The sequence below is a fragment of the Panthera pardus genome, unplaced genomic scaffold (assembly GCF_024362965.1).
Source record: "Panthera pardus isolate Hobbes unplaced genomic scaffold, ASM2436296v1 HiC_scaffold_26, whole genome shotgun sequence".
Lineage (NCBI taxonomy): Eukaryota > Metazoa > Chordata > Mammalia > Carnivora > Felidae > Panthera > Panthera pardus.
The window spans coordinates 28,630,446-28,642,453 of record NW_026526832.1 but is presented as its reverse complement, the minus strand read 5'-3'; the positions used below and the strand labels follow the sequence as shown (position 1 = coordinate 28,642,453).

At 42.6% G+C, this 12,008-nt stretch overlaps 1 long non-coding RNA gene across 1 annotated transcript; it reads left to right on the top strand.

Annotated features, from left to right (window-relative positions):
- Positions 1 to 2,892: 2,892 nt before the first annotated feature.
- On the top strand, positions 2,893 to 10,384 carry LOC109268281 (uncharacterized). The gene is made up of 3 exons (XR_002080556.2): positions 2,893 to 3,186; positions 4,576 to 4,998; positions 8,733 to 10,384. It is a non-coding gene; the product is annotated as an uncharacterized LOC109268281 (long non-coding RNA).
- The last annotated feature ends 1,624 nt before the right edge of the window (positions 10,385 to 12,008 follow it).

Sequence of the window (12,008 nt, the reverse complement as noted above, 5' to 3'; positions counted from 1 at the left end):
GGGCTCTGGGCTGATGGCTCAGAGCCTGGAGCCTGCTTCCGATTCTGTGTCTCCCTCTCTCTCTGCCCCTCCCCCGTTCATGCTCTGTCTCTCTCTGTCTCAAAAATGAATAAATGTTAAAAAAAAAAAAATTTAAAAAAAAAAGAAAAAAATAGTTACATTGTATCTGTACGATGATTAATTTTTTCATTTTTAATCTGTATGTGGGCTGTGTACATGGAAACCAATGAACAGAATTTTAAATATTTGATCATATTAATATTATTCACTGTTAGACAAACTACCATATCTGGACCAATAAAAACAGAATAGACTCCTCTGTCACTAATACTGTATGATTAAGAGAGATCCGAACAATATATTCGAAATGATTCTTTTTTCTTGTGCTTCACGAACTACTCCAAGTCATTCCGTATTTTAGTATGCTTTGTTTGATTCTTAAATTTGTAGTATGTTTTTATATTTCTCTCAGTGTTCCAAACTGCTTTTTTTTTTGATTATCAAAGAAGCATATCCCTTCTTTACAATATGTAATCATATCCATATTTTCCATCAATCATATTAATTGTCTAATGATCTCATTTGGATCCGTTGCTTTCCCAACCTGCTGCTATTGCAGTGCGACTAAGATTTTTTTTTTTTTTTCATTAACTTTTGAATTAGGTTCTCTGTTTCTTGAGTCTAATGCTTTCCTTTTTAGTGTCTATGTGTTTATTATTTTGCTGCAACGTACCTCAATTATTTTACCTCCAGAAACAGTGGATGGAACATAACTTTCTGAGGTCTTGCATAAATGAAAATGTCTTCATTCCATAATGTGTAAGGACTTCTCCATCTGCTATTGTTGATGAGAGGTCGGTTAAAAATGTAACTATTTTTGGTTTAATTGAAAAAAAATGTTTTGTTTAGTTTTCTCTCTCTTTCTCTAAACATCTAAGCCTGTCTTCTTATTGTTGGCATATTAAACTTTCACAAGGAGATATGCACCAAAATGTGGACCATGTTTCATTCCTTCTGCTTCTTGACTTTTAGTCGTTCTTGCATCTTGAGGGTTGGTGGCCTTCCGTTTTGGAAATTTTAATTCTGTTATTTATTTGATAATGTCCCTTTTTGTTTTCCTCTGCTCTTTTTTTTTTTTTTTTTTCTCCTGGAACATTTATTAGATTGTGAGTATTTTGCATTATTCTGCCTTATCTTTTAATTTTCCTCTTTACTCTGTTTTTTTTTTTTTTTTAATAAATTGTTCTTCTTTCTGGGAGGCATCCCTGATTTTATCTTTCATATTTTCTATGGATTTTTTTGCCCAATGACAATTTCATTATAAATTTCAAATGATTTTGTTTTCTTTTCCAAGTGTTCCTCTTTTAGCTACTCCCGTTCAAAAATAATTATAATATTGTCTGACTCGAACAATAATCTTATACTTTTACATTCTCTTTTGCTCCCTGGATTAACTCTATTTCTTCTTTAGGAGAGGAGTTATTCTTATATATCTCCCTTTTCTTCGTCTTTGAGTGCGGGGCAAATCTAGGTGTCCATTCATATTTATGAATGGGGAGTTGGTTGACTAGTGCAGGCAGCCGTCATGAGTTTCCTCCCATACTATGTTGACTTGTGTGGCCCCTTGGGAGGGCTGATGGTGAACCGTGTGTGGTTGTATGTGTTTGCGCTGGCTGGCAGGGATTAGGTGGAATTTTGTGAGCAGACTGCCTTGCCTGTACCTTTCCACCTTCCACCAGCCTGCCAGACAAGAATGCTCGTGCTCGGAGGCCAGCGTTAACACACGGCCTCTAAGACTTTCCCCAGCCACTGTCAATGTCCACAGAACGGAGTGCTCTCTGCCTACGGCCGTGTAACTGCCGGTTGCTGTGCCCAGGGAGGGGAAGTGGAAGCATTCAGAGACTCCATGAAGAGTTTTGGGGGCTTTTTTTAAAAAATTAAATAGCATAGACACTGATCCTTAGTTCTTGGCTTTCCATACCCACAGACTTCAGATTTGGAACCTGTTTAGACGTTAATTCAAACAGCTCCACCTTTGCTACGAACCTGCCCTCTTCTGTTCTGGCCCTCCGCCTTCTCCACTCTGGGTTAGCCATTCCTGGGAAGCCATCTACTTGTCACTTTTCAAAAATCAAGTGTCCTGGTATCCTGGTGTCCCTATTTCTGTTCTCTACATTTGATTGGCTTTATGTTTCCTTTCTTTTTCTGTTATCCTTTCCAATTAGAAAGAAGAAGAGGTGTGTTCAAGTTTTCGTCATGAACCAGAAACCCCTAACCATTGAAAACCATGATCTAAACTTTCGAAAGGATTATATGAAGTTTTTGGCATTTTCTCCTAAGTCACTAAGTGGCATATCATGAGAAAAAAATTTAAATATGAGTCATATCAGTTAATCCTGAAGGAATACTACGCTTGGATAAGAGCTAACATGTTAACACCCAAACCATTTCTCAGTATGAACTACGAAGACTAATTTAAGCCTGTGATTTTCAAAAAATAGAAAATAAAGCCTAGAAGACAAAGACCCCATCGCAGGCAAGAAATACAGATGGAGGCACACATGCATGCCTGTGTACACGCACTCACGTGCACACGCACACGTGCACACGTGAGCACATGCACACACACCCAGGCGCACACGTGCACGCTCTTTTCTCTCCCCGCGGGAGTTAGGACCTTCTAAACCACTGCACATGGCTTCAAACCCATTTCTTTGGCTGCGGGTATTTGTAGTCAGCCCTTGCTGGGTTTATCTCCTTGGCAAAGGCGTGTGGCGATTAAAATGGCATTGACAATCCTCCCCCACCCCCGACCTGCTCTTGGATAATAGGAATTCAGGTTAAGGGAAGATTATGCTAATGGAGGAGAAGATCTCAGAGTGGGAAGGGCTTTTTGAAGGCAGCTTGTTCAGTTCTCCGACTGACGCATCTCTCTGTCTATAATACCCTGCCTAATGGTCTTTTCTTGATCATCTCCAGTAACGAGAAACTTGTAACCTCCAGAGGCAGCATTTTTATCTTTACACGTGCTGTTAAAAGGCCTTTAAATGTAACCCTGATGTGGCTCTGTGTACCTCCCAGTGTGTTCACCAGCTGTGCGCCCTACGCTTTGTACGACGCGGAGCACAAATCTAACCGCTGTCATACGGAAGAGGAGTTTGATATCTCGCATGTTTAACAGGACAGGTAAGAAAGAGATCTATTTAATGTCACAGACAGTTGTCACTTCCCTAGCTAAAGATGCTTGCATTCCTTAAGCGGGTCTTTACAAAGAGCAAGGCTGTTAAGTGAAAGCTTTAAAAATAATTCCATTACCCACTTTACAAAGACGGAGTGACAGCCGATCATTAGAAGAAGAAAGTCTTCACGGATGATGCACAACTTGCAAAAGATGTGATTTCACCCATTATAAAAGGAGACGTCCGATCACTTCCCACCAAGATGAGTCGTGTTTGCTTGTGGCCTCTATCACTGCTGTTAGGTTTACAGATGAGTTTTGCTGCAAGTCCCCTTCAAACATTTAAAGGAGGTCTGTGGACACAGAGAATTTGGTTTTCTTGAAATGCCTGTAAGGTTAGCTACCTTTGACTGCCTATAAAGAGACACTCAGAAGGTTCAGGAACATGGACGAGCCATCTGTACTTCCGGGCACAACGCACCTGCTACTTTCCGCCCAATGAGTAAATCTGAGATGCATAAGCAACGTCCACAGGCTACAGAGCTGGGAGGTCGTTAGTCGTCACCTTCTGTTTGCTTATCGTAGATAGGAAGACTGAGGCCCAGGAGGGGCAATCAGACATCCAGAGGCATTCAGGAAGTCAGGTGCAGAGAAAATACTATAAACAGGGGCGTGGCTCCCTGGTCCAGAGAGTTTTGTTTTTCTCTATCCTTTACTCTTCTGTTACAGGCTGTGTTTCTATTATTATTGTTATTTATTGTTATTTATTGTTATTATTGTTATTTATTTTTTTTAATGTTTATTTATTTTTGACAGAGAGAGGGAGACAGAGCATGAGTGGGGGAGGGGCAGAGAGAGAGGGAGACACAGAATCCGAAGCAGGCTCCAGGCTCTGAGCTCTCAGCTCAGAGCCCCACTCGAGGCTGGAACTCACAGACCCCGAGATCATGACCTGAGGCGAAGTCAGAGGCTCAACCGACTGAGCCTCCCAGGCGCCCCCTGGCTGTGTTTCTTTATATCCTGGCCCCAGCCCTGGCTAATACTGTCTTCCCGACTTCTCCCCCTTGCTCGTGCTCCAGCCATGTGACCCCTTATTATTCCTGAAACACACCAAGAAAACTCTTTTCTCAGGGCCTTTACACTTTCCCTGAGTGCACCAAGCATGGTCTTCTTCCTCCTAGCTGCATGGTCCATTCTCACTTCATCTAGGTGGCTGGCCATATGTCACCTTCTCAGGAAGGACTTCCCTGATCATTTTATATACAATAGCCCTCTCTGCAACTATCTATCTCTTTCTCCTGATTTATTTTTCTTCTTAGCATTTACCGGTATCCTGACATACTAGGTTGGTCCTGCTATATTATGAATGTAAATGTATAAATCTCTTCCCGATAAAGGTCTGTCCTCAGAAGGTGAAGACTTCATGAATTTGTCCACTACTGTATCCCCAGCATCTCATGCGTGCAAATAAACATTTCCGAAGGCCTAATTAAATGAAACCTTTGAAAGCGTCCGACGCTTTGTAGGAGGTGAATCGATGGAGAGTTCTGATGGCACAACATATGCCCTTCTATTTCCGGGAACCCAGAACCTCATCCTACCAAAGATGATGTGGTTCCCTTGCTCTGCCCTCCTTTTCAATGCATAGCTTCACTCAAATATTCACTGACCCCACGCACTCAGCAAATGTTTGTTAAATGAAGTGACAGATACAATAACAGATTCAAAAGGCACATTTTGGAATAGAAGAACACAGCAGACTGGACACCAGGAGACCCGGAATGCTAGTCCTTTCTCCGCCGCCAGCTACATCAGCTTAGGTAAGTCTCTGATGTGATCTCCACCTTCAGTTAATCACCAAATAATCAATCAAAGGGTAAAACAGATTAATTCTAAGAGACCTTCCAACACTGACATCCTAGAATATCATAAAATATTCTCTTATTTTCTTCTTGCAACTGGCCGGCGTTAATTGATTTTAGAAATGCCATTGCATTTGCAGACCTGCGGGAAATTCGTTCTTTACCACAGCCATGGCCAAGGTCCTTTCAAGTAGCCACCATCCCAGGCCACAATTAGACCCCATTTATCCACGAGTCCATTTCCCAGCAATCTGACTCACTCAGGACCTTTTGATCCCAAACCCATCAAAAGAGTCCCCTGGGTATCCACATAAGCGGTCAGAAAGCCCCAGGATTAAAGATTATGTGCATAGCTTCTCATGCCCTCTTTCAAAGCCTTATATAGAGTCTAGATTCTCGTTTTCTATCAATTACTCAAGGGTACTGTTTCCTCTGTTGGAACCTGTCTTCCTTGTCTATTCTTTCTAGTGAACCCCATTTATTTTTCAAGCTTATCGCAAATTTTTACTGCTCTAAGCAGCCCCTATAACCTCCTCCCGCTGCCCACAGAGTTTGTTGTCACTCTGTCACGTGCATGCTTTCATTACAGTGTTTGCCTCTATGTATTACTGTCATGCGTGTAGGGGGTTGAAGCTTGTTGATGTTGCTGTTATGTTTTACTTAGTGTATTCCCTAGGATGGAGCTTGGGGTCGAGTAGGTGTGCAGGCAGTGTTTTCTGGAGACTTCTAGTGATCTATTTTCCTGGACCTTAGTAAAAGAAACATAGTACCCTCGTAGGGAAAGCCTTGCAAAGCCCTTCCGGGGAGACGGATACATGATGAGCCCCAAGCAAAATCCAGGTGACATTGTATGACACGGAGGGAGGAGACAGAAAGCCTTAAAACCCGATACAGAACTGTGATACTGTTCAGGATGCTAATGGGTCTTTAGAGTGACATCTCTGAGTGATTTTGAAATTACATAGTTCCGTATGGCAGATGGGAATTCAGAATTTCTGGAAATGTCAAATACATCTCAGAAAGATGTCTATTAAAAAGAACTAAATATATTTGTTTGGTGTTCGACAGGCTCGACTTCAGTTATCTGGAAAAGGCCAAGGTGCCAGAGGAATGGGATGTAAACTCCAGTCATAAACTGACTTGATTTGGTTTGATTAAATGCTATCATGTGCCCAGCATTGTACACGTGTGCAATAAAGAACCAGAGACGTGCTCTCCAGGGAGGGAACAGGTAAAGCTGAAACAGCTAATATGGGCAGCACAATGTTCACACCCAACTGATTGACCCAGATTAGGAGGATTATAGTCCTTAGCAGATAGAGGGGACGTGAGGCATCCTGTTAGCCTGGAAGATATGGGGAAGACAGGTGGGACTTGGGCCAACCCTTATAGACGAAGAAGATATCAAGATTAGTGAAGAAGAAGATAAGGTTCTCTAGCTGATGGAGACCACTCCAGGAAAGGCCCTGGGGTGGGACCGGCAAGAAGAAATGAGATCATAGAATTTGGAGTAGTGAGTAGGATAATGTATTGCCTGGTATGTCAGATAATGGGGACTGGTGACCCTTGGGCAGGAGTACTTGCTTCTAGATGTTGTGGCCAAGACAAGGAAACAAATGGACTGTTGCGTGAATGGGTCAATTATCTAGCCTAGTTGCTATTACATAGTCAAGTCACAAATAGTTTGGTGGTATTGGTATGGAGAAAGGCCCCCAATGTCTAGAATGCCTCCAGTGGCCTTCCGTGCCATTCACTGCCTCCATAAAGGGCTTCAAGGTCCTGTATTATCTCCTGCTACTGTCCCCTATACTTATACTCCCCCACTCTGGCCTCCACACAGCCGAGCGCCCTGCCACCTCAGGGCCTTTGTATTTGCTGACATTCTTCTTTCCAAAATACCTACATAATTTGGTTCTTCTTCCCCTTCTTCTTCTTCTTCTTCTTCTTCTTCTTCTTCTTCTTCTTCTGTTTTCTAATATTGCTCAAATGTGACCTCATCAGAACACTCTTCTGAATACTCAATGCAAAACAGCACCTGTGTGGAACACTCTGTCTTTCTTATGCTGATTCATTTTTTCTTCCTGGCAGGCATCATCAGCTAATACCTTATATATGTATTTGTTTATCTGTTCACTGTCTTCCTCAACCTTCGGAGTGTTAGTTCCTGAAGTGCTGAAATTCTGCTTTGTATCACTATATTCCTAGTGCTCAGAAGAGTGGCTGGCACAGAAAAGTGCTCAATAAATGTTTCCGAAATAAATGAATGGCAAATCTATAGGAGGCCTTAGGCAGCCATGGAAGTGCATTTATAGTTGTGTCATATTTTTCTAAACGATTTCCAAAATCATCAGCAGATTTTCCAAAGGACCCATGACAAATAATTTTAAAGAACAATAGAGAACACAAGTAGGTATCAGAAAACCTGCGATCTCATCCTAGCTAACGGGTTTCACTACCCGAGCCTCAATTGATTTCATCTTTAAAATGAGAATAATAATACCTGCTTCATTTCTATTGCATTTGCAAAAGCCAAAATTGTGGAGGCCTCCATGTGCATATTGCTGTGGTCAAATAATGACCAAGATCACCATCTCGCCAGGCTCCAGGAACTTGCAGTTCATTCAAACAACACATGGGCGAGAGGTGGTAAATGTTATCAGCTGTGAGTTGCTAATGAGATCTAGTGTGAACAGTCTTGCTCAAGGTCACCCAACCACAAAGAGGGGCTCTATGAAGGGAACTTCCTCGCCATCTCTGCCCCACCCCTCCATATTTCAGTGGATGTTTCCAGGGCCCCAAATAAGACTAAGCATGCGTTTACCACTATTACCCAGTATTTAAATTTATTTATTTATTTTTGAGAGAGAGAGACAGAGACAGAGACAGAGAGAAAGCAGGGCGGAGAGAGAGGGAAACAGGGAATCTCAAGCAGGGTCTGCGCTGTCAGCGCAGAGCCCGACGTGGGGCTCGAACTCATGAACTGTGAGATCCTGACCTGAGCCGAAATCAAGAGTCTGACGCTTAGCCGACTGAGCCGTACAGGTGCCCCACTATTACCCAGCGTTTAACTGAACCTTTGCAAAGAGTATTTACATGCCTAGAACACATGTGACAATTTGTCCTTTTATCCTACCTTATAGGGTTGTTATAAGAACTAAATGAGATAATACCTTCACAGTTCCAGAAATATAATAATAATTATTATTGTTAGCACAAACCTGCTAAACTTTTATTAATGCTGAAGATGGCACGTAGGTGGTAACAGAAAGAATTTGGAGGTATAGAAGGAAAAAGGGAGGAGATGATTATATATATATATATATATATATATATATACATCATCTTTCTCTATATGGTCTGTTTCATCTACAAAGCTATATCCACTTTGCATATTTAATTGGTTAGCTGTTCACTGAACCTGTTTAGAAATCATGGAGGTGCTGCGTGAGACACAGACCCTGACTTTAAGCTAAGCTGTAAAAAGACTGATCTCGATGTGGGTATAAGACAGATCCAAACAGGGACACTAAGCAGGAGCTGGCTGTAGTCGTTCAGGCGAGAAATTGGAGGGAACTGAAAGAAAATGGTCACAGTAGGGATGGCAAAGAAGGGAAAAACACAAGGCATATTTGGAAGGAGCATGCGATAGGGGTTTGAGGCATGTTCATTCCTTAACCATTTCATTCATTCAGGTCCTTGTACTGCACTCTTGTTGCCAGGCTGTGCAAAATGTAACGGACATAGAAGGACACGAGCATCATAATACGTTGCTTCTGTTTTGTCTGCCAGGAACCAGACTTAGTATTAGGAAGCCCATACACATCAGGTGTTTAATGGTTAGGAGGCCCCGTAAATAGGTACTGCCGTTCCCACTTTGCAATTATGGAAATTGGAGCTCAAAGAAGGCAACCACTTGCTCAAGCCACACAGCTAGGCTGAGCTGGGGTTAAAATCCAGGTGTGCGGAGTGTGAGCCTGGCTCCTTCTGCTGTAGCAGAGATGACTAGGTGGTGGCTCACGTGATGGAAGGGCTCAGAGTCTGGCAGCTGGAGGTGGGAGACAGATATGGTAGAAGATTACAACAGACACACCCAGAGCCTCCGGGAATGGAACAGAGTCAAAGGAGAAGAAAAATCCCAAGATGTGTAAGCTGTTGACTCTGAAGAATTCTGCTTGCTTCCAACTCTGTGAGAAGGTGTGGAAACCATCTGGGCAGTGCTCTGGGCTGTGCCTCCAAGGGTTGTGGCTGAATCCTTGCTGTTCCATACCGCCTATGGGGCCATGGGCAGTTGACTTTGCTTCAATGGGCCTGGGTTTTCTCACCTGCCAGGAACATCGGACCTCGTGTTCCCCAAAGTCCCTTCCGTCTCCATGCTGATGGTGGCACGCAGACAAAATGAATTCCAGTGGGTTGGCCAACCACGAGAAGTCGATAGGAGGGAGACTCAGCTGGCCTTCCTTGGCACTTCCTTTTCTCCCCATGCAATGCTTCTTCTCTCCCTTTCCAGTTCAGCCCTAACGTGTGAGACACAGAATCCCAAGGCTGGAGTTGTGGGAGAAAGACTGTGAAGAAATCTCAAGGGGAAACCAGATGGGGAGCCTGGACCAGCCTTTCTTCCCGGGGGCCCGTGACATCGCTCACAATTCTGTGGGGTTTGGGGAACAGAGTGCCCTATCCACTTTATCTGAAGACAGAAGGGCAAAGTGGGAGACCACAGGATCCCCATGGATAAAGGACACAGGCTGGCCCCCCACTCTCAGCACTGGGAACGGGGGGTGAAGGGCCAGGACATGGGTGTGAGGTAGAAATGGATGTGGGGGAACTACACACTTCTTCCAGTTCACATCTAGATCTTTCAGCCAGTGCTCCACGTGGCTGAATGGGAAAGCTGAACACCTGACTATCGCCGGAGGCGGAGCTAGTATACAGGCCTGGGCAAAAGCAAAATTGGGGCAGAGAATGGACTTCTGTTCAGGCAGGACTTTCAAAGGGTTTGGTGCCCACACTGATGGTTTCTGTTGGCAAAGACAGCGTCTGTTCAGTTGAAACTGAACTTCTCCATAAACCCTGTTTCCTCCTACCCGCTTTCCCCATCTCTTTCCTCACCCTTTCCTGAACAATATTAAGAAATAGTATGTTTTTTAATACAATTTCCAGTGAAAATACATTATGCCCTTGACAGTGGTGTCCTTAAGCCAGCTTATGAGCCGATTGTTAAATTTTCAGAAATCGTGCGAGCTGATTGTTCAACATGGCCGTTATTTAAAAATTAAACTATAAAACTTAATTAAATAAGTTATGATGAAAACAACAGTAATAGATGCTCAAAGTCATCACTTCCTAATTATTGGACTGTCTCTTACCATTTTCTGTGCTCTTGAGTTTACTTACATCCATCACATCTGTATGATGAAAAATACTGTAGAATGGGGGTCACATATCTTTGTAATTCCATGTTCAGCAAAATTATCTTGGTAGCTCTAAAGTAGTCATGGTTGGGAGCATTTATACCACGGAAATCAGCAAACGTCACAAATCAAGCCTCGATTTATTAATTTGTTGATTGCCTAGACATAAAAGAGTGGTGGGTAAAATGTTAACAATGCAAGTTAAACTTAAAAAATGTGCCATGTCTATAGCTGTTCCATTGTGAATAACCCACCAAAACACGGAGGAATATTATTTTCATTTTCAAAAACTGATCTGAGTCAGCAAAGAAGCTGCTCATGTCATTGATAAACAAGCGAGATGCCAACACACATCTCCATCCTTTCACTTCCATCTTTCTTGTTAACTAAAATGAAAATATCAGGGCACCTGGGTGGCTCAGATGGTCGAGCATCCGGCTCTGTTTTGACTCAGGTCATGTTCCCAGGGTTGTGGGATCAAACCCCTTGTCGAGCTCCAAACTCAGTGCGGATTTTCTCTCCTCTGCCCCTCCCCTGTGCGCTCTCTCTCTCTCTCTCTCTCTTTCTCTCTCTAAAATAAAAAAAAATGAAAATATCAACTAACATTCATATCTAAACTGGTGTTCATCACTAGCTATCATAGGTTGGTAACGGATATGGTAATTTGGCAAACGTCTATGAAAGCATTCTGTGAGAACGACTTGGCTGTGTGAAATGTACAATAAGGAACATTATATATTTTCTTATTATTTGTAAATTGTGTACTACAATATTTTACACTGGCAAAATTTATAATCAACTTATGTACGAATGCATATATTCATATACAGGCAACTTGTGTGTGTATATATACACACATATATATTTTATATACATATATTTTTTCCCTAGAGAACTTATTGGCAGATATTTATCAGCATACCACTGACTCTTGGAGTCATCACCTGACTGATTGGAAAACGGACACTCATACACAATGTCACAACATTTGTAACATTGGGCCCAGATAGCACTGAGCCCAGAGTAGATACTCTAGTTACGTGACTTGGAGACTATATCAAGATTCCATAATGTTACTAGATTATATGAAAGTGCTCTATTCTTTTCATTTCCAATGCTTTCTGTTGACTTCCTAACATAGCCTTGCATTCCTTATCTCCAAATAAAACTTTATGACAGTAGTCTTGGACACGGAGGACTTCTAGCAGGGTAGAAACATGGCACGCAGGAGGACCCAGGGAGTACAGCCCGGGAAGGAGGGCGCAGGCTGGGAGCTTTCTCCTTTGAAAACTTGGGTGCCCAGGGAGGGAGAGTCCATGCCAGAACAAGCCGGCGGATGGTTTAAAAGATTAGATGCCTGGAAGTTCAGTCACACCCACCTGTTTACCTCTAGCTGAGTATACACTAAGCACTCCATAAATGCAGAGTTCACAAGAAGTCAACACAAAGTCAATCAACCCAAAGTAGCTACTATTTATGAAGAGTGAGCTCTGTTTATTCAGTGCTTGATGTTTTGTATCCGTTATCTTTCACTTTCGCTAGCCCCCTGCAGCCATTGGT